Here is a 27414-nt window from a genome sequence, read left to right as displayed (position 1 = left end):
CGGGCGGGGCGGCAACGGCGTCGGGGCGGCGCAGAGACGGCATTGGGGCGGCGCGGGCCGGGATGGATTCGCCGCCGTCGAGGGAGAGCAGGATAAGAGATTGAAGTGGGGATGGGCGGTTCTGAAATTTTCCTAAGTGCTATTTATATAGCAAAGGCATTGGTCCCGGTTCATGGCACAAACCGGGACTAATGCACCTCTTTAGTCCCGGTTGGAGCCACCAACCGGGACCAAAGGCCTCTTTTCAGCAGCCCAAAGGGCGGGAAGCAGAGGGCTTTTGTCGCGGTTGGGGGCACCAACCGGGGCCAAAGGGGGGGGGGCATTGGTACCGGTTGGTGCCACGAACCGGGACCAATGCACCACTTTAGTCCCGGTTGGTGCCGCCAACCGGGACTAAAGGCCCTGTGCTGCCCGCGTCGCGGCACGGAAGTTTAGTCTCACCTCGTTAGCTGAGGGAGCTCGAGAGTGGTTTATAAGCCCCAGTCCCGCTGCCCTCTCGAGCTCCTCTCAAATGTAGGCTTACGGTCCTAAACGAACTATATGTGCCTGTGGGCCTATTGGGCCTATTGCGGGCCTGAATCCTGGCCCATTGTTGGGTTTCTAGTCGTATTCAAGCCGTGGTAGCCCTTTAGGTGGCACTTTTTTTATTTTTTTTATTTTATTTTTTGCTTTGAATTATTTATTTTCTTTTGATTTTTTCTTTTTTTCTTTTAGCTCAGATTAATTATAATCTTGTGTTACTCCATTAGTTTCCAAATTTGAATAATTAGTTTTCACCAACCCGTACCAATGCACCCGTCTAATTACTTATTTATATTCTTTTATGATAATTCTTTTTGCTATTAAAGTTTGTAAAAAAATTCTAATTACTTATTTATGTTATTTTATCTTAATTCTTTTTGTTTTTAATGTTTTGAACAGAATTCTAATTACTTATTTATTTTCTTGTATGATAATTCTTTTTGCTATTAAAGTTTGTAAAAAATTCTAATTACTTATTTATTTTCTTTTATGATAATTCTTTTTGCTTTTAATGTTTTGAACAGAATTCTAATTACTTATTTATTTTCTTTTATGATAATTCTTTTTGCTTTTAATGTTTTGAACAGAATTCTAATTACTTATTTATTTTCTTTTATGATAATTCTTTTTGCTTTTTTAATGTTTTGAACAGAATTCTAATTACTTATTTATTTTCTTTTATGATAATTCTTTTTGCTATTAAAGTTTGTAACAAAATTCTATATAATTTTAGTTTTAATAATACTAGAGGTTTATAAAAGCATTTTAGTTGATTCCTTCAGTACCAATTCTAAGGCTGTTACAAAGGCATTTTATTTGGTACAAGTTTTAAGGCTGGTTCCCCACGAGCACCTTTGAGTACCGGTTCGTGGCATGAACCGGTAAAAGAGTTTTTTAGTTGATTCTTTCTGCAGCTGTTTTTTAGTCCCACCTCGCCAAGCGAGAGGCACTCGCAGCAGTTTATAAGCCCCGAGTGCAGAGACGATGAAGAAGAGGCTCAATGCTAACCTGCACGTTGCTTAGCTTTAAACCTTGAGGAATAGGGTAGACTACACGGAGCTATGTGCAGTGCAGTTTACACTATTCTGAAAGGCTTGAAGCTAATTAACGAGCATTGCGCCTCTTTTTTATTTTTAATGACTTATTACAACTCAGAAATAAATAGAAAAAAATAAATATAGCAGAAAAGAAAAAACTATATAAAAAACTACTCAGAAATAAATAGAAGAAAAAATAGTTGTGATTAACTTTACTAAAAAAATGAGCATAGATGCGCTTATAGAGAAAATTCAACCTAATATCATAATAAATTTCTACTAACTTCAGAGAAATTCAATATGAATTTAGGTCAAATTCCCTATATAAGGGCATCTATTTTCACTTTGAGATTAGCTCAACAAGGCAGAGGGGGAGGGGCTTATAAACGGGTGTGAGCACCCTTCGGTTGGCGAGGTGGGACTAAACTCTGACCGCAACGAGGACCATCCCTTTAGTCCCGGTTGGTGGCACGAACCAGGACTAATGGGCTGCCTTTGGTCCCGGTTCATCCCACCAACCGGGACCAATGGTGGTGGGCCAGGAGCGAGGCCCATTGGTCCCGGTTCGTCCCACCAACCGGGACCAAAAGGTCCAGACGAACTGGGACCAATGGCCCACGTGGCCCGGCCGGCCCCCGGGGCTCACGAACCGGGTCCAATGCCACCATTGGTCCCGGTTCTGGACTGAACCGGGACTAATGGGCTGACCCGGCCTGGACCAATGCCCCGTTTTCTACTAGTGTTAGCAAATCCCACATACTCAACTATCATATAGTCTTCCATGATTGCTACCACTCAAAGCATATTTTTAGAACAAATAGCATCCATCAAACACAGAGAAAGATAGGGGCTTAATGTTTCTCCTCCCAACTTACTTATCATATAGATAATTGTCAACAATAATAATTCATGATCAAATATATTTAAATGGCCATATATGCTTAGATCTTTCTCCATCACATGATTCTTGCAAACTAAAGAGTAGGTTGGAATGAGAAGAAATACTACTGAGTCTTGCCTAAAAGTAAAATATAGGCCCTTCGCAAAGGGAAGCAGGGATTTGCAGAGGTGCCAGAGCTCGAAGCTTTTCAAAACAGAGATGAAAATAATTTTGAGAGGTATGCTTTCATTGTCAACATAACAACTAAGAGTTGCCAATTACTTCCATACTAGATAAATTATAGGAGGTTCCTAAACATAATGGTAAAGTTTTTACTGCCCCACCACCAACAAGCACATTCCATGGCTGGTCCGATACAACGGGTACCGTCCAACTATCAACAATCCTGGAGGAGTTTTGTTTAATTATTTGCGATTTCATTTTTGATCTTTTGATCATAGGACTGGGCATCCCAATTACCAGCCACTCTCTCGTGAATGATGAGCGGAGTTCACTCATCATGAGAATAACCCACCTAGCATGGAAGATACTGACAACCTCTAGTCGCTACATGAGCGATTTGGGCATACAAAACAGATTATTATTTGAAGGTTTAGAGTTTGGCACATGCAAGTTTACTTGGAACGGCAGGTAAATACCGCATATAGGTAGATATGATGGACACTCATGGAAGAAACTTGGTTCAAGGATTTTGGATGCACAAGCAGTATTCCCGCTTAGTACAGAAATTTTGGCTAGCAAAGGATTCTAAATAGCAAGAACCACATGTGGAGGATCCATAACAATATAACTTCTGTACAAATATACCCAAGCATAACTCATTATGTTGTCTTCTTTGTCCAACTTCAAGTAATTTGCTCAAGTTTGAAAATAATTAATGGGGCTCACAATCATAGTGAAATATCTTTTTCTTCAATATTCTTTCATGAATTGTTCAAGTGACCAATACTATGTTTGCTAACTTTTAATAAATTTACCACCTCTACTTCTTATATGTGAAGTCATTACTCCCCATGGTATAAGCATATGAAGCATATATAATTTTAGATTTATGATATTCAATTCATTCAACCATTTACTCAAAGGATATAAGTGAAGCACGTGAGTAAATGACAAACTACTCCCAAAAAAATATAAGTGAAGATCATTGAGTAGTCGAATAATTATGTAACTATGTGAAGACTCTCTCTCATAAAGAAAATTTAGATCTTAAGTACTTTATTCAAACAGCTAGCAAAACCTAATAAAATGACACTGCAAGGATATCACATATCATGTGAAGAAGCAAAAACTTAGGCTCAACCGAGGCTAACTGATGATTGTTGATGAATAAAGGTGGGATGCCCCAAGCTTAGATGCTTGAGACTTCTTGAAATATTAATTAGGGATGCCTTGGGCATCTCCAAGCTTGAGATTTTGTGTCTCCTTAATTCCTTTCATATCATAGTTCACTGGAATTTTAGAACTTCATCCACACAAAACTCCACAAAAACTCGTGAGATAAGTTAGTATAAATCCATGCAGAACTTTATCATTCTCTACTGTATAAAATCACTAAAATTATTATTTGATATTGCCTACTAAATCCCTTTGCATATTTAACACTCCCATCCTCAAATAGAATCATTAAACAGGCAAACATATATATGCAAACAATGCAAACATAACAACAATCTGTCTAAACAGAACAGTCTGTAAAGAATGCAAGAGGAATCATACTTATTTAACTCAAAAAATTCTGAAAATTTACCACACTATAGAGAATTTATCATAGCTTATTCTGCAAACGGCTCCTACTGCGGCTTCATGTTGTTGTTGAGGAGGCGGATGACCGGTTCATCACAAACCAGGCCATGCTGCAGCAACTTAGCATACTGAAAAAGGAGATGTACAGAGGATATTACACCCTCGACATCATCAGTTGCCGAGCCCATGGAGAAGGCAGGGCAAAAGATCATGAAGTTAACTACTCTTTTGCACCATGTATATTCAACCCTACAAAGCGTGTATGTTTCTGCAGTGGCAATAGTGAAGGTGCAGCACGAGCTGAGCTGCTGGAGCAAGTTCTTGGCAGCATAAGGAAAACCATTGAAGATGTGGGTGAGTTCATCATGTTTCTAAATGGATGCCCGCGTTTGACCCGCCAACCGTACAACATGTATCTGCTGCTGAACAAGTGCATGTTCGGATGCCAGATAGAGATGGAACATATTATGAACTTCCTGTTGCAAGCGGAGACTGCTTCCGGTGATGTTGGTCATCATGTTGTCCTGCCGATCAACGGTCCTGGGAAAGTTGGAAAGAGTAGCCTGGTCGAGCATGTGTGTGACGATGAAAGGGTGGGCAACCACTTCTTTCAGATTTTGTGTTTCAGTGGTGATGACCTAAAAGATGCAAGTGTAGACACCCTAAGAGATGGCGGTAGAATCAAGCATCAAAACCATGGCATCGGCGGTGGAAGGACACTGATCATCATTGAGCTATTTCTGGACATCGACAATTCTGAATGGAAAATGTTGTATTGAGCTGCAAGAAGCTGCATCGGAAACGACAGTAAGATCATAATCATGAGCCGGTCCGACAAGATCACAAACTTTGGAACCACAGAACCCCTCAGATTACAGTTCTTTACTCAAGAAGCATACTGGTACTTCTTCAAGGTGCGTACGTTTGGGAGCACGAGCGCGGAGGACTACCCGAAGCTCACAACAATGGCCATGGAAATGGCCAGGCTAGCGAATGGGTGCTTCATGACTGCGACCATCTTCAGTGGACTATCGAAAGCAAAATTTGACCACCGTTTCTGGAGCATTGCCCTTGCAACCCAAAGGAATTTTATCCAGATAAACATCTCAATGTATGGGAGAGTTTCGCTGACCCTTAGCAGATGGCGGAGCCAGTATATGTCAAGAGAGCAAAGAAAACTTCGTCTGAATGGTTAGTGATTTTTGGTGACTACCGGACATGTTCTGCTGAAACTGAAGCTGAAGATCACGAAATTATTAGCGTACATGACCTTTTCCTTGGAAGCGTGAGGCTCGAGGAAAATTCAAGGTCCATGCATGGACATCTCACCTAGAGCCTCACTACAATTACATGTTTCACTGTGAGATTCAAAGACCACAGCGTTTGCTCGCCAGGAACAAGCGATGTTAGAATATTTATATGGGAGCAGCTGACTAGCTGCCTAGTCTTCAATTTCTTCTGTCAACATGATTTGAAGTGATGCAAAGTGGTGACTGCTCTCTTTACTGAAGTATACATACTATGGATGTATCTAGACGCGTTTTAGTGTTAGATACATCCATATCTAGACTAATTTATGACAAGTAATTTGGGATGGAGGTTGTCGTGTGCAATTTCAATGTTATTTTGTTCTTGTTCCTGCTGTAAGTATATTAAGCAATTAAGAACACTGTGTGGGCTAGAAGTTTTGGAAATTCCATTGGCAGGGTGATCAGCCGGGCACTATGGCTGATTAATTGTCTAGTCTTCATTTCTTGTCTCAACCGATGATTTGAATCGCACCAATCCAACGCTCCAAACTCATGAATTGTTTATGGTTCTCAAACAACTTGAAATGATGCAAGTAGAGTCGATTGTTATTATAACTTGTGACTGTCATCCGTACTGAAATACCATTTTCTCTAATTATTTTTGGACAACTGTGAAATATAAGAAATGTAGCTGCTATTTTTTGCATTGTTCATGCTGCAAATAATAGCAATCAAGCACACCTAGCATCTGTGCATGTTTTTGGAAGTACGGAGTATTTCTGTGGGGCCTAGCATTCAGCTCCTGCTCTCAGCGTTAGAGCATCTACACCAAAGTGTCAAGGAGGCATGGGGTTTCGTGATCCCCAACAGTTTAACATTGCGCTACTCGGGAAGCATGGGTGGCGGTTCATGACGAACCCTAATTCTTTGTGCGCAAGAGTAATGAAAGGTCGTTATTTTCCCGACACAGATTTTTTGAAAGCCACGGTTCCCAAATCAGCTTCTGCTACTTGGCGAGCCATCATTGCTCGCAGGACAGCTTTACAGGCGGGGCTTGTAAAGAGAGTAGGAGATGGGCGCTCTATCGATGCCTAGACGGACAAGTGGATTCCTAGAACCATTTCCATGAAACCGTTATTCAGACCTCCCAATACTAATATACAGAAAGTCTCGGATCTTATTGACACCGAGAACTGGTCATGGAAACAGGATATCATAAGGACAACTTTTATCGCCCCGGATGCAGATGCTATTCTCAATATACCAATTCGGAGGGGAGGAGGACAGGATTTCTTTGCTTGGGCCTTTGAACGATCAGGCAACTACACTGTTAATTCAGCGTACCATGCTCTAATGACTCAGAACGAGCGTTTAGCTCTAGAAGAAGGGATGGCTACAGGTGCTTCAACGGATGACAAACAGATGTGGACAGCCTTGTGGAAACTCAAAGTGATCCCAAAGGTACGGGTGTTTTGGTGGAGGGTATTGAGGGGGATTCTACTTGATGAATGTACCCTCAAGCACCGCCATATTTCAGTTCTTGACACTTGTAAAGTGTGCATGGCAAGAGAGAATGATCTCATGCATGCATTAATACAATGCTCCCATGCACGACGTTTCTGGAGTGAAGCTTGTGCTTGGTTTGGTATCAGACTCCCTCGACTGCACCCAAGCTCGTGGGCCACAGACATACTGTGTGGTGATCGGATCATTGATGCGGATCGCCCAAAAATCATTACCATCATGTGGACGATCTGGCATTCTCGCAACCGGATCAAACATGGTGAGGAAGGCAGAGACCCAGTGGCAGCGATGAGATCTACACGGGAGGCCCTAGCGTTGCTGGAGCTACCCCGCAACGAAGCTGCTGTGCTACCAGGTCATGGTTGGACGCCGCCGGAACCAGGTATCATCAAGATTTCATGTGATGGAGCACTCAATGTGGTAGCGGGTCGAGGAGGGGCGGGTGGTATAGCCCGGTCCATATCCGCGCTCTTGGGTGCTTGGTGCAAGCCTTTCGATGACATATCCGATCCTCTCATAATGGAAGCCCTATCAATGCGAGAAGGAACGCTTTTTGCAAAACTTCGAGGCCTATCGCATGTGATAATGGAGACTGACTGTCAGGAGTTAGTGCAACTCTGGCATACACGCCACAACTCACGTTCGGTTGTGGCTCCTATTCTAGATGAAATAGGAGAGCTTAGTTCTGATTTTTCTGTTTTTGAGATTCAACATGTATTTAGGTCAGCAAACTTACCGGCACATCTATGTGCAAAACGTGCATGCACACTGAATGTGACCGATTGTTGGCTCGAGGAGACCCCTAATTTCTTGGTAACCAGCCTTTTGGCTGATTGCCCGGGGAACACTTTTGTTGAATAAAGCTCTCTGATTTGCCCGAAAAAAAATCTACGACCGCCCAGTCAATGCCCTGATAAAAAAAGATGACTCAATGGACCCCTCATTTTCTCCTTAAATGTCCGGACCGACCGGCACCCCTCAAACCGGCACCAAATATAGGGGCGATATGAGGATGACCGGACACACCCGGGCACCCGGCTTGGTCCCACCTGCGCAGCGACCCACTCCTCCGTCCTCTCTCATCTCTCTATCGCAGAAATGACATGGGCAGAGAAGAAGTTGCCTCGCAGTGGTGACGGCGTGAGCAGAGGAGGCGGGTGAACCTCGTGCCCGCTAGGGACCGAGCTCGTGTCGTCTGGGCTGGAGTTCGTGCACATTGGAGATGGAGCACGTCTGCGCCGGGGTGCGCCGCGGCCGAGCCGGAGCTCACTGGGGCAGGGCTGCTATGCTAATGTGGGCTCGACACAGCCGCAGGCGTGAGCATGACAAGCTGGGCCGCCCACGCCGCGATGCTTCAGTAAGTTTTCGATAATCCAGTACTATCTGAATATCAACAGACCATACGACTCCATTTCAGAAGCAAAGGTACTTGGAATTTGCTATGATCTGCTACCTCACGTTGAAACTTGTTAGTCTTTGTGTTTAGATCAACAGGCTCTCTCTGCCCTGTTCCATCTTCACTAAAATGAAACAAGTCTGTCACATAGAAGAGCAGTGTTAGTGTGGCATGTCAGCACCCCACTGTCAACCCTCGACGGTACTGAAGATCGAAGCACTGGAGCTGGTGTCGACAACGGCAAGATGGCTACAACGCCAGAACCGCGGCCCAAGTCGACTAGGCCCAAGAAGACTCCCCAGTGGCTTGCTAGCCCAAATTGGGCCCGTTAACTCAGGTGTAACAGTACTTATATCCGTTGCTAGCTTTCTCCTTTGGGGTGGCGATGGACCAGACGGCTTCGGCCGGTATTGTAATGCTACATAAGTGTGGGTGGTTGGGTGGATTGCTTCTGAAATTCAAATACCTAGTTCATTTGTTCCCCAACCTCGTCTAGATCACGTGAGCCTAATTTGAGATCCTCACAGTTGGTATCAGAGCGTTTCGTCCTTGGTCTTCCCCTACATCGCCACTACACCAGATTCGGCGACCGCCGACGACGCCAAGCCATGGAGGAGCTGAGCGACGAGAGCCGCACCATGTTCGATCTACTTCTTCATGAGATCTCCGTCGATTTGGACCAGAAGCTCAAGGCGCAAGGCGAATCTCTACTCAAGTCTATGAACAAGTTGCTGTAAGCCAACAATTCGGCGCTCGACAGTCTCATGTCGGCATGAACTGACGCCATCCGCGACGAAATCGCCCTCGACCTCGAGCAGGTGAGAGCCTATGTCAACAAGCTCGAGCCCGCAGATCAGGGACCCAAACTGGCCGGGAGTTCTTCGTCGCGCATCAGTGTCCAAACACGAGGGAGCGCCACGGGCGACGGTCTAGGAATCGAAGGCGACCACCGCGGCAAGGCGCATAACATCTATGCGCCCCCTCCGACAAGAGGTGCGCGTGATTCAAATCCTTCGCCCAAAAGTTTTGCATCTCGCGAGTTGTCTGTTCCGGATACTGCTGAGGCGTCCTGTTTTCTCTGCATATGGAGATGCCTCGATTCAACGGCACCAATCCGCGACTCTGGCAGAAGCGCTGTTAAGATCAGTTCAGGCTATGGAGTGTACCTGCATAGAGGTGGATTTCCTTGGCCACCGCTCAATTTGAAGGTGCCGCAGCGCGGTGGCTGGAGTCTATTCAACGTCGAATGCCAAACTGCAGTTGGCCTGAATTTTGTTCGGCATTCCAAAGCAGGTTCGGCCGTAATCAGCACCAAACTCTCCTACGCAAGTTGTTCCGCATTGCCCAAACTAGTAAAGTGGAGGATTATGTAGAGCGTTTTGCGGAGCTTTATGATCAGTTGACAGCATATGAGGATTCACCAAACGCTCTACACTATACCACCAGATTCCTCGATGGTTTGAAACCAGGTGTTAGAATTGCTGTAGCTCTGCAGAAACCCAAAGATCTAGATGCTGCTTATGAGCTTGCTCTGTTGCATGAAGAGTTAGGAGAAGGTATCACACCGATCAACAGCTACTCAACTAAACGAGCATCCTCAGTTGCTTCTGCAGCTACTTCACCTCAGGTTAAAGTTACAGAAGAACGAAGGGGAACTGAAAGTGTCAAACCTCACCATATTGAAGATAAATGGTCAGCGCTACGAGAGTACAGGAGGTCTAAGGGCCTTTGTTTTGTCTGTGGAGAAAAATGGTCCAGAGATCATGTTTGCAATTCTACTGTGCAATTGCATTTTGTTCAAGAGATGATTGAGCAACTACAAGGCAGCTCCGTGGAAGATTCTGAAACCACTGATTCTGAACCTCCTTCCCCAACTTCATCTTCAGTGCATTCCATTAGGCTCTCTGTAGCTGCTATGGGCAGAGAATCTAAAGCTCATGTTTTCCAGTTAAGGGTGGTTATCCAGGGACATGAACTGAACTTCTTAGTGGATTTAGGAAGCACTCATTCATTCCTAGACATCAAGTTTGTATCACTGACAGGAGTTTTTTCCATTACTCCAGTTAATGTAACAGTGGCAGGTGGGGCTGTTATCACCTGTGAACATAGCATTAACGATTGCAGCTGGACCAGCAACGAGATACAGTTTACATCTAACCTCATACTGCTGCCACTCAATACTTATGATGGTATTCTCGGGTTAGACTGGTTGGCTCAACACAGTCCTATGAAGATTGTCTGGGTGGAGCAATGGATGTGCTTCAGTTATGAGGGAAGAGTGGTCACTTTACAAGGAATTCATGCATGTGAATACACTTTTGCGTGTGTCTCCATCTCAGCTGTTCAGCAATCAGAAGCTGTTACAGTCCCTGAAGAAATACAATAGCTCATTGATGAGTTTGCAGATGTGTTTGCAGCTCCAACAGAATTACCTCCTAGAAGGAAGAGTGATCAGCATATCCCTTTAATTCCAGGAGCAAGACCTGTCACTTCACGACCTTACAGAATTGTTCCTCAGTTGAAAGATGAGTTGGAAAGACAAATCAATGAACTGTTTGCAGCTAGATTGATAAGAGTCAACAAAAGTCCATTTTCTTCGCCAGTATTGCTTGTTAAGAAAAAAAGGGGAGAATGGAGGATGGTAGTGGATTATAGAATGTTGAATGCCATCACTGTGACTCGCAAATTCCCAGTTCCCGTGATCGATGAATTGCTGGATGAACTGTTTGGTTCTGCTAGGTTTACTAAACTGGATCTAAGAGCTGGATACCATCAAATCAGATTGGCACTTGGTGAAGAGTACAAAACTGCGTTCTCTACTCACATTGGTCGCTACGAGTTTACTGTTCTAGCCTTTGGTTTGAGTGGAGGGCCTAGCACATTCTGTAGCTCTCTGAACACTACCTTAAACCTGTTAACAGAAAGAACACACTCTGTTTCTTTGATGACATCCTGATATTCAGTAAAACTTACAAGGAGCACCTTGCTCATGTTATAGAGGTACTAGCTCTACTTAGAGTTGATCAGTGGAAAGTTAAATTATCTAAGTGTGCTTTTGCTCAGCAATAAATTGATTACTTGGGGCATACTATCAGTGTTGCAGGAGTGTCAACTGATGCTTCAAAAATTTCTACTGTCCAGAACTGGCCTACTCCTACAAATGTCAAGGAAGTGAGAGGGTTTTTGGGTCTCAGTGGATATTACAGAAAATTTATCCAACACTATGGCATAATCAGTAAACCCCTGACTGAGCTCCTGAAGAAGGGGGTGCCATTTGTGTGGTCTCCTGTTACTGAAGAAGCCTTTTCTGTCTTGAAGAAGAAGTTAATTGAGGCACCTGTTTTAGCCCTACCTCCGTTTGATAAACCTTTTGTCATTGAAATTGATGCCTGTGACAAGGGAATTGGAGCTGTGTTAATGCAGGAAGGCCATCCTTTAGTTATGTTAGTAAGGCTCTAGGGCCTAAGAACAGAGGCTTGTCAGTATATGAGAAGGAATATATGGCTATCTTGTTAGCAGTACAGCAGTGGAGACCTTATCTCTCGATGCAGCATTTTGTTATCAGAACTGATCAGAAAAGTTTGATTCATTTGCAGAATCAGAAATTGCATACTGTTTGGCAACAGAAAGCACTCACTAAGTTGATGGGACTAGATTATCAAATTGTGTATAAAAATGGCATTGAGAATTCTGCAGCTGACGCCCTATCCAGAAGACCACCAGATCATCAACTGTTCTCAATTTCTAAAATGCAACCTGTTTGGCTGACTGAAGTTATTGACAGCTACAGTGCAGACAAGACTACTACTGAACTTCTGCAATAGTTAGCTATTGATCCCTCTGCCAAACCCAATCACAAGTTAAACCAAGGAATAATCAGATACAAAGGAGCTATATGGATAGGTAATAACCAAGAGTTACATGACAAATTCTTGCTGCCTTTCATGACAGTCTAGTAGGTGGTCATTCAGGATTTCCTGTCACATACCATAGGATACACACTCTTTTTAGATGGCCAGGGATGAAAAACTTCATTAAGGAAAGGGTGCAATCCTGCCTCATTTGTCAACAACATAAACCAGAAAGGATCAACTATCCAGGGTTGTTGTGACTTCTGCCAGTTCCCAAGAAGGCCTGGGAGTATGTCACCATGGATTTTATATCTGGATTGCCAGTATTAGGACAATTTGACTGCATCTTTCTGGTTATTGATAAGTTCACTAAATATGGCCACTTCATTCAATTAAAGCATCCTTTCACTGCTACCAAAGTTGCTGAAGTATTTCTGGATAATGTGTACAAACTACATGGAATGCCAGAATACATAGTGTCTGATAGAGATCCTATTTTCACTATTACCTTTTGGCAGACTCTGGTAAAAAGAACTGGCACACACCTAAACATGAGTACTTCTTATCATCCTGCTACAGATGGCCAAACAGAGAGAGTAAATCAACAGGTTGAGTGCTATCTCAGAAGTTTCATCAGTGCACACCCAAAACAGTGGAGCAAGTGGCTTGCAATGTGTGAGTTCTAGTACAACACCAATTGGCACTCTGCAGTGGGTAAGACTCCCTTTGAAATCCTATATGGGCACACCCCCAGATATTTTGGAATTCCTACTGGTGATACTGTTGCTGCTCCTGATATACAACAGTGGCTATTGGAGAGACAAGTTGTTTTGGATTCAGTTACCCAACACTTACACAGAGCTCAACAGAGAATGAAAAGTCAGGCAGATAAACACAGAACTGAGCATGTTTTTGAGGTGGGTGACATGGTATTCCTCAAACTTCAACCCTATGTTCAGTCATCAGTTGCTCGCCGGGCCAACCATAAGCTCTCCTTCAAGTTTTTTGGGCCATACAAGATCATTGCCAAATTTGGTGCAGTAGCTTACTGTTGGAAATATGCCCTAGAGGCAATAATAAAATGGTTATTATTGTATTTCCTTGTTCATGATAATTGTCTATTATTCATGCTATAATTGTATTGACCGGAAACCGCAATACATGTGTGAATACATAGACCACAACATGTCCCTAGTGAGCCTCTAGTTGACTAGCTCGTTGATCAACAGATGGTCATGGTTTCCTGACCATGGACATTGGATGTCATTGATAATGGGATCACATCATTAGGAGAATGATGTGATGGAAAAGACCCAATCCTAAGCATAGCACAAGATCGTGTAGTTCGTTTGCTAAAGCTTTTCTAATGTCAAGTATCATTTCCTTAGACCATGAGATTGTGCAACTCCCGGATACCGTAGGAATGCTTTGGGTGTACCAAACGTCACAACGTAACTGGGTGGCTATAAAGGTGCACTACGGGTATCTTCGAAAGTGTCTGTTGGGTTGGCACGAATCGAAACTGGGATTTGTCACTCCGTGTGATGGAGAGGTATCTCTGGGCCCACTCGGTAGGACATCATCATAATGTGCACAATGTGATCAAGGAGTTGATCACGGGATGATGTGTTACGGAACAAGTAAAGAGACTTGCCAGTAACGAGATTGAACAAGGTATCGGCATACCGACGATCGAATCTCGGGCAAGTACTATACCGGTAGACAAAGGGAATTGTATACGGGATTGATTGAATCCTTGACATCGTGGTTCATCCGATGAGATCATCGTGGAACATGTGGGAGACAACATGGGTATCCAGATCCCGCTGTTGGTTATTGGTCGGAGAGTTGTCTCGGTCATGTCTGCATGGTTCCCGAACCCGTAGGGTCTACACACTTAAGGTTCGATGACGCTAGGGTTATAAAGGAAGTTTGTATGTGGTTACCGAATGTTGTTCGGAGTCCCGGATGAGATCTCGGACATCACGAGGAGTTCCGGAATGGTCCGGAGGTAAAGATTTATATATGGGAAGTCCTGTTTTGGTCACCGGAAAAGTTTCGGGTGCTATCGGTAATGTACCGGGACCATCGGGAGGGTCCCGGGGGTCCACCAGGTGGGGCCACCGGCCCTAGAGGGCTGCATGGGCCAAGTGTGGGAGGGGACCAGCCCCAGGTGGGCTGGTGCGCCCCCCCCACCAGGGCCCAAGGCGCCTAGTGTTGAAAATCCTAGGGGAGGGAGGTGCCTCCACCTTGCTTGGGGGGCAAGTCTCCCCCTCTCCCCCTTTGGCCGCCACCTTAGATGGGATCTAGGGGCTGCCGCACCCCTTGGGGTGGGAACCCTAGAGGGGGCGCAGCCCCCTCGCTCTCCCCTATATATAGTTGAGGTCTAGGGGCTGCCCAACATAGGAGTTATTCTCTCCAAGGTGTAGCCCTACCCCTCTCCCTCCTCATCTCTCGCAGTGCTTGGCGAAGCCCTCCATTTTGCACATCGCGGGCTTCGTGGCCCTCTGCGAGCTGTTCTTGGGTGTTGAGGCCCATTTCGCGCTGTGGAAGAGGTTGTTTTGCCTTGTGCCCCGTTCTCAGGAGGGGTCTATTTATCAGGTGGGCGGAGCCGAACTATGGCGCATCGCCGGGACCGGATATCTATCCGGCACCCCAAGGAGGGCGTCCGAAGACTGGCCCTCGGAGTGGTTTTATATAGATGATGTCCCCCTGCAGGACCCTGTACGGATCGGACTCCCCGAGTTCAATAATGCCCCGTTGAAGAAGCGCCTGAGTTGGCGCCCATGGAACCCTCAGAGGGAAGCTGACAGGGACGTCCTGTACCTGATGAACTGGATAAGGTTGTTGGCTCACTCCGGACTGACCATGATTAAGGTCATGGCCATATGCATTACGCGAGGGGTGCAACCGCTTCAATACAGAGGCCACCCCATGTGGGATTTCAACGGGGAGGATGCCGCCACCCGGTGCGGTCGCAAGGGGCCAGATTCGGCCGCCACTTTAACGAGAATCTTATCCGCTTTGTACAAGGGGGAAGAGGAAGAATTCGTCCGTGTCAACCCGGAAGGCAGATTCTCTATGTACAATCCTCCTAGTTGGGTGAGCGGACACTTTCACTTGCCTATCCGTTTGTGAAATTCCCGTAGTTGAGTACTTAGACTTAGTAATGTTCAAACGCAGGAGCTGCGCCAGGCCGTGAAGGAAATAAACAGCCATGCTCCACAACCCGAGGACCCGGGACGACCCCTCGATCCGGACTCCCAAGAAGATCCGGACTTATGCGTGGAGTTGATTGATGGAGTATTTCATCAATTGAGCAAGGATAACTCCTTAGTGGCCATCACGGCCGACTATCCCATACTACTTCCAGCCTCCAAGGTAACTAAGACCAAAGTCCCAGTATTCTAATGTTTTATCTTGCATGCCGTGTACTAACAACGTTTCGCAGGGTAAATCCTTGAGGCGGAAGGCCGAGCCCGTGGTGGGAAGCCAACAAGGGCTGCTGAAGCCAGGCGGGCCAAAAAGAAGTGCGGACCGGATCGAGATTCCGGCGCAACGGTATGGCGTGCGGATTTAACGCCTAGGGTTTATGCCCTTGAGTCTTACTAATGCTCATGATTTTCTTAGGAAGAAGAGAGCCCGCCGGACTATGTCCGCCAGCCAAGGTTCGAGGCCGGGTTCGGAAGCGGTGGCGGACACGGGACGTGCCTCGGGCGCTCCTCCGACAGAGGGCGCCGACAGGCTATCTGCCACCAATTCAGAGGTGGAGAGTGCGCTGAACCACAGGCGTCGCTGGACTATTCTTAGTGACGCGTGTTTTTCCCCAGAGGCGTTGGACGCCTTTAATACAGGAGATGCGTATCTCCGTGCTGCTCAAAATGGTCTAGCCAGAGCCACGGAGCAGTATGTGAAAGACATACAGGTGAGTAAAATTGAAGGTTATATATGTCAGTAGCCCCCGAGACTTGAAACAGTGAAGATAACTATTTGAAGGATCATGTGCTATGCAGTGTCTTACAAAGAAGAACGCGCAATTGTCCCAGGAGCTCGAAGAGTGCAAGGCTCAGCTCGAGGCCGCATTGGCCACTTCAGAGAATGTCAAGGGGACGCCCGCAGGTAATATGTGCTTCGAAAGGTACTTCCGTTTTGAAATGCGGCAGGCGTGCAACCCTGACGATAATAATGTAGATGAGGCTGGAGTAAATCCGGACCAGCAACAACTCCTACGCCAACTAAAGGCTGGTGAGAGCGTGCTGACGAGGGTGAGGCAAGAGAAGAACAAGCTTCAAGACGCCAATACCCAGCTAGGCGAGGAACTGAAAGATGTTTGTATTCAGCTGTCTTCTACCGTGAAGGAGAATCGGCGACTTCGACGCGACATTTTTAGTAAGTGCTTGAACGAATCTTCGAAAAAAGAATTCGGTGCGGAAGTCAATTGACAGAGCTATGTCTGTAGGTCTGCTGACGGGTCGTACGATGGAGGAAATGCCTGGTTCATCGGGAGACCTTCTTCCCGAGCTGTTGCAACTACACGAGCGAGTTCGGCAGGCAATGCAAAGCGTCATCCAGGCTATCTGGCCATCCCTTTCCGTGCCCGAAGGCCTTGAGGAGATTGCCAAGAAGCTGGAGGGAGTGCGGCAGCGCTTCCGGTTGTGGAAGATATCGGCTTGACGTCAAGGTGCCAGGGAGGCCTGGGCCATGGTGAAGACTCGGACACGAAGGCTGACCCAAACCACATGGCCGAGGTCGTCCCTATAGGTCCAGACGGAAAGGAGATCCCGGTCAGCTTAGCATATGGCCAGGTGGAGCTGGCTGCAAAGTATTCCCAACAGGACTGTAAATTAGACCGCCTATTGGATGGCATTGAAGAAGAATATGCCGAGCCGAATTGACTCTGTAAAAATGACATAAAAATGTCTTCTAGCCAGATTGTAGATCATTTGTCATTGCGGACCTTTTCGCTTCGACCTCTGGACCCGGCTGACCCGGTAGTAACAATCGCAGAGGTGCTCCCTTTACTACGTAGCCGAACGAACGAGAACGTAGGGGTAAGCACAGGAGCCAGGCAGCCCAGCTTGGCCAAATTTTAAGTCATATCGATGCATATAATGGTGTATAAAAGGTTCATGCAGAAGCATCACACATGTTTTGGGCATGAGGCCCGTTTTATATAAACTTCTTGGTAGAGAAGCCCCCAGGTATTATGGGCGCAGGTAGCGCGTCGGGTATGTGCGAATATTGCACATGCAAGCCCCTAAGGGCTTGTGAAAAAAATGGGGTAGGGAGAAGGAACAAAATCCTGGACTGCCAAAAATAAAAATAAAAATAAAACAAAGGGACTAGGGAAGGAAACGAACACGGAGTCCGGCGCTAGGCGTAGAACCTTCATAGGCGTGCTGCGTTCCATGGGTTCGGCTCGGGTCGGTTATCCGATGCGCTTCGCAGACGGTACGCTCCGCCGGTCAGTACTTGGTCGATGATGAAGGGGTGCTCCCATTTGGGCTTTAATTTATCCTTTTTCTTGTCCGGCAGGCGTAGAACTAGTTCGCCAACGTTATAGGTTTTGGCCCGTACTTCTCTGCTTTGGTATCTTCGAGCCTGCTGTTGATAGAATGCGGAATGAGCCTTTGCCACGTCGCGCTCCTCTTCCAATGCGTCCAAGCTGTCCTGCCGATCGAGCCCGGCTTCTCTTTCTTCGTACATGTGCACTCGAGGTGAGTCATGGATTATGTCACATGGCAGTACTGCCTCTGCGCCGTATACCATAAAAAATGGTGTGAATCCGGTAGTGCGATTCGGCGTGGTCCGCAGCCCCCAGAGTACGGTGTCAAGCTCCTCTACCCAGTGCGTGTTAGATTCCTTGAGGGATCGAACTAGTCTGGGTTTGATGCCGCTCATAATGAGACCATTGGCCCGTTCGACTTGACCGTTAGTTTGAGGGTGATAGACTGAAGCATAGTCGAGCTTGATGCCCATGTTTTTGCACCAAAGTTTGACTTCATCGTCCGTGAAGTTTGTGCCATTGTCGGTTATGATGCTGTGGGGGACGCTGTAACGGTGTACGACCCCGGATATGAAGTCTATCACTGGTCCGGGTTCGGCCGTCTTTACAGGCTTGGCTTCTATCCATTTGGTGAATTTGTCCACCATGACCAGTAGATATTTTTGCTTGTGGGTTCCTCCTTTAAGGGGTCCGACCATGTCAAGCCCCCAGACCGCGAAAGGCCAGGTAATGGGTATAGTTTGTAGGGCGGTAGGCGGCATGTGGCTTTGGTTGGCGAATAACTGGCAACCAACACATCGTTGCACTAAGTCCTGAGCGTCTGCCCGGGCCGTTGGCCAATAAAATCCGGTACGGAAGGCCTTGCTTACAAGGGCCCGGGCTGCAGCGTGGTGCCCACCGAGTCCGGCATGAATTTCAGCGAAAAGGTCTCGCCCTTCCTCTTCGGAGATACACCTTTGAAGGACTTCGGTTGTGCTTTTCTTGTAGAGCTCTCCCTCGTGGACTTTGTAGGCTTTAGATCGCCGCACTATGCAGTGGGCCTTGTTTTGGTCCTCAGGAAGTTCCTGCCTAGTTAGGTAGGCAAGGAATGGTTCTGTCCAAGGGGCAATGACTGCCATTATTGCGTGGGCTGACGGCGTTGTTTCGTTGGCGGAGCCCCCAACTGTGTCAGAATATTCGGTGAGGGGCAGTGTAGTTGTGTCCGTGCTATTGTTTTCGGATTCTCCTTACCATGATACAGATAGCTTGAACAGCCTTTCTAGAAAGATGCTGGGAGGGACGGCCTCGCGCTTGGCACCAATGCGTGCCAGCACGTCTGCTGCTTGGTTATTTTCCCGGGCTATGTGATGAAATTCGAGCCCCTCAAACCGAGCTGACATCTTTAAGATGGCGTTGCGGTAAGCTGCCATTTTCGGATCCTTGGCGTCGAAGTCTCCATTTATTTGGGATATTGAGAGATTTGAATCCCCGCAGACCTCTAGGCGCTGAATGCCCATGGAGACTGCCATTCGGAGGCCATGTAAAAGGGCCTCATATTCGACTGCGTTGTTGGAATCTGTGTACATTATCTGAAGTAGGTATTGGACTGTGTCCCCTGTTGGGTATGTCAGAACGACGCCAGCCCCCAGGCCAGCCAACATTTTGGAGCCGTCAGAGTGCATGATCCAGTTGGAGTATGCGCCGTATTCTTTAGGGAGTTCGGCTTCAGTCCATTTGGCGATGAAGTCGGCCAAAACCTTTGACTTAATAGCTCGCCTTGGCTTGTAGGTTATGTCGAACGGGAGGAGCTCGATGGCCCATTTGGCAATCCGGCCCGTTGCGTCGCAGTTGTTTATAATATCATTAAGGGGTACTTCGGATGCCACTGTTATGGAGCACTCTTGAAAGTAGTGTCGCAGCTTCCGGGATGCCATGAACACCGCGTATGCTATCTTTTGATAATGCGGGTACCGTGACTTGCATGGAGTTAGCACAGTGGACACGTAGTACACTGGTTTTTGGAGGGGGAACTTGTGTCCGTCCGCTTCTCGCTCGACGACGAGCACCGCGCTTACAACTTGATGGGTTGCCACGATGTATAATAGCATTGGTTCGCCCGTGTTGGGCGCGACCAAGACCGGATTTGTTGCCAGTATGGCTTTTATTTCTTCGAGTACGGCCGTGGCGGCATCCGTCCACTCGAAGTGGTCGGTGCGCCGCAGGAGGCGATAGAGGGGTAATGCCTTTTCCCCTAAGCGGGAGATAAAGCGGCTTAGAGCCGCCACGCATCCTGTCATTTTTTGTATTTGTTTGAGGTCCTTTGGGGTATCCAATTGTGACAGAGCTCGGATCTTGGCTGGGTTTGCTTCAATTCCTCTACCGGATACGATGAAGCCCAAGAGCTTTCCGGCTAGTACGCCGAAAACGCATTTTTCCGGGTTGAGCTTAATGTCATATGTTCGGAGATTGTCGAATGTGAGCCTCAAGTCGTCTACTAGAGTATCGACATGTTTTGTTTTAACGACCACGTCATCTATGTATTCTTCGACTGTTTTGCTGATCTGATTGGCCAGACATGTCTGAATCATGCGCTGATATGTTGCGCCGGCGTTTTTGAGCCCGAAGGGCATCGTGTTGAAGCAGAATGGGCCGTATGGGGTGATGAATGCCGTTGCGGCTTGGTCTAACTCTGCCATCTTGATTTGATGGTAGCCAGAGTATGCATCGAGGAAACACAATGAGTCGTGTCCTGCGGTGGCGTCGATGATTTGATCAATTCGGGGGAGTGGGAAAGGGTCCTTTGGACAGGCCTTGTTTAGGTCTTTGAAATCGACACATAGGCGCCAAGATTTGTCCTTCTTTGGTACCATCACCAGGTTTGCTAGCCAGTCCGGATGTTTTATGTCTCTGATGAATCCGGCTTCCAGCAGTTTTGCTAGCTCCTCTCCCATGGCTTGTTTCTTGGGTTTGGAAAAACGTTGTAGGGTCTGCTTGACGGGTTTAAACCCTTTTATGATGTTCAGGCTATGCTCGGCCAGCCTGCGTGGGATTCCTGGCATATCCGAGGGGTGCCAGGCGAAAATGTCCCAATTTTCTCGCAGGAAGTCTCTGAGTGCGGCATCTACATCGGGTTTTAATTGTGCCCCGATGGAGGCCGTTTTTGTAGGGTCCGTTGGATGGACTTGGAATTTGACTATTTCGTCCGCTGGTTTAAAAGAGGTGGACTTGGATCTCTTGTCTAGTATCACATCGTCCCTGTCCACCGTAGAGCGCAACACCGTTAATTCCTCCGCCGCTAGGGCCTCAGATAATGCCTCCAGGGCCAGTGCGGCTGTCTTGTTTTCAGCGCAGAGCGCTATGTCCGGATCACTTGCGAGAGTGATGATTCCATTGGGGTATGGCTTGGAAAATTGTAAATGATTCTCGCCCTAGCAGAGCGTGGTATCTGCTGCTGAACGGGGCCACTTGAAACGTGACCTCCTCGGATCTGTAATTGTCCGGCGTGCCGAACACCACATCCAGTGGGAAGGAGAAGAAATGGCAACAAATAATGGGATGTCATGTGTTGAAAGAAAGGACATGGACTTATTGGGGTCTTCACTTGTGGTTATTGAGTAAGAGGAGTGTGGTATGTTTTTCTTCCGTTGCAACCCACGGACTCTTTTGCTAGTATGATTTATAGACGGAGGGAGTATTCGATGATGCATGAAGGAATGTAGGATTGTGAATCTTACGCACTAGATCAGGTAAACCAAAACTACAAATATTCAAACTAAGAAGTTAATTTGAGCTCAAATTGCATATAAATTAAATAACCTCCCACATAATTACTCCCAAACTAAATCCCACAAATCACTATACTTATAGAGCATTGAATGATCTAATCTAGCAATTAGAGATGAAAAGACAAAGTTGCTAGCCTTTGTAAACACTTGGATAGATGGGGTGCCTTCAAAACTTGACAAATCTTTGGGAGAAATGGAGGTGAGCTCGACCAAGGGGAAGAACAAAGGAGAGGAAGGGGAAAAACAGAGAGAATGGGCTAGGGCTGGAAGAAGGGTTTATATAGGGACATCTTTAGTCCTGGTTTGTATAACAAACCCGGACTAAAGGTCCACCTATAGTCCCGGTTTGAGATATAGACCGATACTAAAGGGGCTCGTGGGGGCCCCGGACTGAGACCAGCCTGCCAACACCTCTTTTAGTCTCGGTTTGCATCTCAAACCGGGACTATTGGTCCGATATGAACCGGGACTAATGACTAGCTTTTTGAACTGGAATTAATGTTACCTTTAGTCCGGGTTCAAAACATGGCCGGGACTAATGCTATCGACGAAAAGCCTGTTTTCTACTAGTTGAGGGTGGAAAATTAAGAATAAATAAGTTTTAAGCAAACTTGTTTAGTCGTCTTTTTCAAACTATGTTTCATTCGTATGATAGAATTTTAATATGGGTTTAAATAAATTGGATCTTGGCGGAGGCTTCCCGGATTCTCGGTTTGTTATACAAACCGGGACTAAAGGGGCTCGTGGGGGGCCCAGATTGAGACCAGCCTGCCAACACCCCTTTAGTCTCGGTTTGCATCTCAAACTGAGACTATTGGTCCCATATGAACCGGGACTAATGACTAGCCTTTTGAATCGGAACTAATGTTACATTTACTCCGAGTTCAAAACACGGCATTAAGGCATGTTTTCTACTAGTGTACCTAACCAAAGTTACTAATGAGACATGAAAACTGAGAGAAGAGGTGCCTACACTCTTGTAGGATGTGTGCATGTACACACAGAGATGAGAATGTGTTTGTGTATGAATAATTTTATTTACGATACCTATTTATTAATATGTCATATGCAACATGCCCATAAAAAAGGAACACTAGTAGAAAAAGGGCCATACGAACCGGTTCGTGAGGGCCATTGGTCCCGGTTCCCGAACCAGGACTAAAGGGTCGTCATTAAAGTGTTGGGGAACGTAGTAATTTCAAAAAAATTCCTACGCGCAAGATCATGGTGATGCATAGCAATGAGAGGGGGAGTGTATCTTCATACCCTTGAAGATCGCTAAGCGGAAGCGTTATGACAACACGGTTGATGTAGTCATATGTCTTCACGATCCGACCGATCCAAGTACCGAACACACGGCACCTCGAGTTCTGCACACGTTCAGCTCGATGACGTCCTCACCTTCTTGATTCAGCAAGACGGGCGAAGTAGTCGATGAGTTCCGGCAGCACGACGGTGTGGTGACGGTGTTGGTGAAGAACAATCTCCGCAGGGCTTCGCCTAAGCACTATGGAAACTATGACGGAGGATAAACTAGAGGGGATGGGGTTGCCGGCACACGGCTTGGTGTTTCTTGATGTGTCTTTGGTGCTAGCCCTGCCCCTCTATTTATATGTTGAGCCTTGGGGTCAAAACTTGGAGTAAAAGCCTCCACAAAGTCGGTTTCACCCGAAAGGCAAGAGTCCTTCTCGGACTCCAGGGCCAGACGCCAGGGTTCCCGGCGTATGGACCCAGATGCCAGGGACCCTGGCATCTGGCCCCTGGATTCCGCAAAACTTCCTTTTGCGCTTTCCAAAAACCTTGTGAGCTTTCCCCTTTGGCCCAAATAACGTGTTCTCGTATCCAAACATTTCGGGAAACAACCGGAACCCCTTCCAGAGACAAAACAACATTATCCCATATATTAAACTTCATCTCCGGACCATTCCGGAGTTCCTCGTCATGTCTGTGATCTCATCCGGGACTCCGAACAACATTCGGTCACCAACATACATAACTCATATAATACTATATCGTCAATGAACGTTACGCGTGCGGACCCTACGGGTTCGAGAACTATGTAGACATGACCGAGACATTTCTCTGGTCAATAACCAATAGCGCAACCTGGATGCCCATATTGGCTCCTACATATTCTATGAAGATCTTTATCGGTCGAACCGCATAACAACATACGTTTGTTCCCTTTGTCATCGGTATGTTACTTGGCCGAGATTCGATCGTCCGTATCTCAATACCTAGTTCAATCTTGTTACCAGCAAGTCTCTTTACTCGTTATGTAATGCATCATCCCGCAACTAACTCATTAGTCACATTGCTTGCAAGTCTTATAGTGATGTGCATTACCGAGAGGGCCCAGATATACCTCTCCGACAATTGGAGTGACAAATCCTAATCTCGAAATACGCCAACTCAACAAGTACCTTCGGAGACACCTATAGAGCACCTTTATAATCACCCAGTTACGTTGTAACGTTTGGTAGCACACAAAGTGTTCCTCCGGTAAATGGGAGTTGAATAATCTCATAGTCATAGGAACATGTATAAGTCATGAAGAAAGCAATAGCAACATACTAAACGATCAAGTGCTAAGCTAACGGAATGGGTCAAGTCAATCACATCATTCTCCTAATGATGTGATCCCGTTAATTAAATGACAACTCATGTCTATGGATAGGAAACTCAACCATCTTTGATCAACGAGCTAGTCAAGTAGAGGCATACTAGTGACATTATGTTTGTCTATGTATCCACACATGTATTATGTTTCAGGTTAATACAATTCTAGCATGAATAATAAACATTTATCATAAAATAAAGAAATAAATAATAATTTTATTATTTCCTCTAAGGCATATTTACTTCATAAAGCCCTGTCCCTTTAGTCTCGGTTCGCCCAGGAACCGGGACAGATGGGGGCTCCACGTGGCCACTGCCGCTTGCCTAGGCAGGGGCCTTTTGTCCCGGTTGGTGCCACCAACCAGGACCAAAAGACTTCCACGCGTCAGCATTTCAGGGGATGGGTTTTTTGTTTTTTTTTCTGAAGGGGGGGGGGGGTTGGGGGGTTTTGTAGGGTTAATTTAGGGGTTTCATATATTGTATTAGCTAGCTAAAAGAGAGAAGTGTCCGGAAACTCAGCCTTCCACGAAACGAAGCCTAGCATGCCTCGTGTCCGTACAGGGTGCTCAGGATTCTCGAGGGCCATTGTGAGCTCGTCCTTCTCTCTATATGGAACGAACCTCCCTTACTGCGCTGCGGCGATATAGTCCCGAAGCTTCATGACGGGTATTCGCAGTTCCTCGCTCGTCCAAACGCACTTCCCTGTTATAGGGTCCAAGGTTCTGCCAACCCCGAAGAACCAACTCCTTGGACGGTCTGGCCAGTTCAATGTCTCTGGTTCGACCCCTTTAGCAAGCAGGTCGTTCTCAGCCTTGGCCCACAACAGCCGGGCTTTGAGGTAGCCACATGACCCCGTGCGATGGTGATGCTCCTTCTTCGCAGCATTTATCTTGTTTGTCGCTGACATCTTCTTACTCCTCTCTGATGTCTTGTTGGCCACAAATGCGTCTCATTGATCTCTGAGCTTCTCATACCGGCCGATGAATTCTGGTGTCTTTTTTTGGTCGACAAACTTTGCTTTCAGCTCATTCTTCCACCTCCTGAATAGATCTGTCATCTTCTTGAGAGCACAAGACTTGATCAATGGCTCTATAACTGGATTCTCCGGATCCTCCTCTTCTGGTAGGGTGAAATTTACCTTCAACGCATTCCAAAGATCCTCTTTCTATGCATCTTCGACAAAGGAAACTTGAAGCTCTTCCTTCTTAGGCTGATTCCATAGCTCCATGCTGATCGGGATCATGTCCCTAACAAGAACCCCGCATTGAGCAGTAAATGCGTGCTTGGTCCGAAGGGGTTCAATCGGTTGGCCAACATGCACAATTGCTGTGATCGTGAATCTTTCATCCGAGCAAACTTTTTCTTCAGGCCTCATCTCTTTACCGAAGTTGTGCTCGACCCGGATGGCTATAAATAAGAAGAAAGATGAGAGTTAATATATGTAGATACCAAAATAATGAATGCATCAATTAACTAGTCAGCACATGCTTAATTAATATATATACCTGGCCGGACTCTGTTCGGTCACCGGAGCAGTCATCACGGTCTCCTTCTTGCACCGGCATTCGGTCACCGGGGCCATCATAATCACGACCTTCCTCCTTCGTTGTTTGATAACCGTAGCCTTCTTCACCCTCTCCGGTTTCATTGAGATACGACATGACATCACCTCTGCCTGCGATTATGTCCCCCAACACCCGTTCTGCTTCCTCGTCTCGGCCGTGCTCCATAGTTTCTGCAAATATTACAACATGGCAATTATTATACAAACATGACGGATGGATATATTAGTGGCAAACGTAGACCTAGCTAGCTAATCACAACAAGGAATTATATTAAATTATATTAATTAGTGGCCTCGACGCTTCTCTAGGGTTTGGGGTGGCCTCAGCAACGCTTCAATGGTTCGGGTTGGCCTCGATGACAACGCTCTTTTAACTTGGTAAATTTGGGTGGCCTCGGCAGCGCTTCTGTCAAAGGATTCAACAAAACCAGGTCTTCATCATTAAGCGAAAGTAACAGGCGCATGACGGTACGACCCTCTCGTCCCCTCGGCGATCCTCGACCCCTCAACGACCCTCGACCCTCGAACCCTCGGCCCCTCGACGACCCTCGACCCTCAAAATCCTAGAACCCTCAAACCCTCAATCCCTCGAAGACCCTCGACCCTCGAACCCTCAACAACCCTCGAACCCTCGACCCCTCGACCCTAGAACCCTAGTACCCTCGATCCCTCGACCCGCTCCCCCCTCCTCATGTCGAAGTTATCAGGGAGGGGGTATATCGACCCCCCTCATGTCGAAGTTATCGGGGAGGTGGTATATTGACAACGACATACCCGATAAAAAATAAGAAGAGAAAGAAGAAAAAAAAGAGGAGAAGGAGAAAGAAATAGAGGAGAAGATCGAAGAAAAAAAAAGAAGAAAAAAAAGAGAAGAAGAAGAAAGGAATAGAGGTGAAGAAAAAAAATAGAAATTACTCTATTTTTTCTTCTTCTCTTCTATTCCTTTCTTTTTCTCCTCTCTTTTTTTTCTCTTCTTATTTATTTCTCCTCTTCTTCCTCTCCTCTTCTTCTCCTTCTTCTTCTCCTTCTTCCTCTTCTTAATTATTTTTCTTTTTCCACTCCTTCTTTTTCTTCTTCTTCCTCTTTTCTTCATTTTCCTTATTTTACTTTTTCCTCTACAATAACCTATGCACTAACCTAAAATCGATATCTACTAATTAACAACCTAAATAAAAAAATACACATATGAAAAAAACATCATATGAAAAAAACATCGTATGCACAAAAACATCATATGAACCCCCACCTCCGCCTCATGTCGATGTTACCGGGGAGGGGGTATATCCCGACCCCCACCACCCCTCATGTCAAAGTTATCGGGGAGGGGGTATATCGACCCCCCTCATGTCGGGAGGGGGTATATCCCGACCCCCACCACCCCTCATGTCAAAGTTATCGGGGAGGGGGTATATCGACCCCCCTCATGTCGGGAGGGGGTATATCGACAACGACATACCCCCCCCTCTTTTTTATTTTTTTCTTCTTCTTATTTATTTCTCCTCTAAAATGTAACTTTTGCATATATAAAACTTTTTCTTCTTCTTTCTTCTTCCTTCTCTTCCTTCTTCCTTCTTCCTAAATATATAAAACTTTTCTAAAAATGAAACTAACCTAAAATGCACTAAATCAGAGAACATACATAGATGAAACTTTTCTAAAAATCTAACTTTTGCATATATGAACATATATACACAGAGAACACACACACACACACACACACACACATATATATAT

General features: G+C 46.2%; 2 pseudogenes; both read left to right on the top strand.

The window, feature by feature from the left end:
• LOC119360214 overlaps positions 1-5616 on the top strand; it is a 21327-nt pseudogene extending 15711 nt beyond the window's left edge.
• A 3368-nt stretch (positions 5617-8984) lies between these two features.
• LOC119360213 overlaps positions 8985-27414 on the top strand; it is a 41013-nt pseudogene continuing 22583 nt past the window's right edge.

Source organism: Triticum dicoccoides, chromosome 2B, assembly GCF_002162155.2.
Source record: "Triticum dicoccoides isolate Atlit2015 ecotype Zavitan chromosome 2B, WEW_v2.0, whole genome shotgun sequence".
NCBI lineage: Eukaryota > Viridiplantae > Streptophyta > Magnoliopsida > Poales > Poaceae > Triticum > Triticum dicoccoides.
The sequence above is the reverse complement of the archived record's forward strand: the minus strand, read 5'-3'. Positions and strand labels throughout refer to the sequence as shown.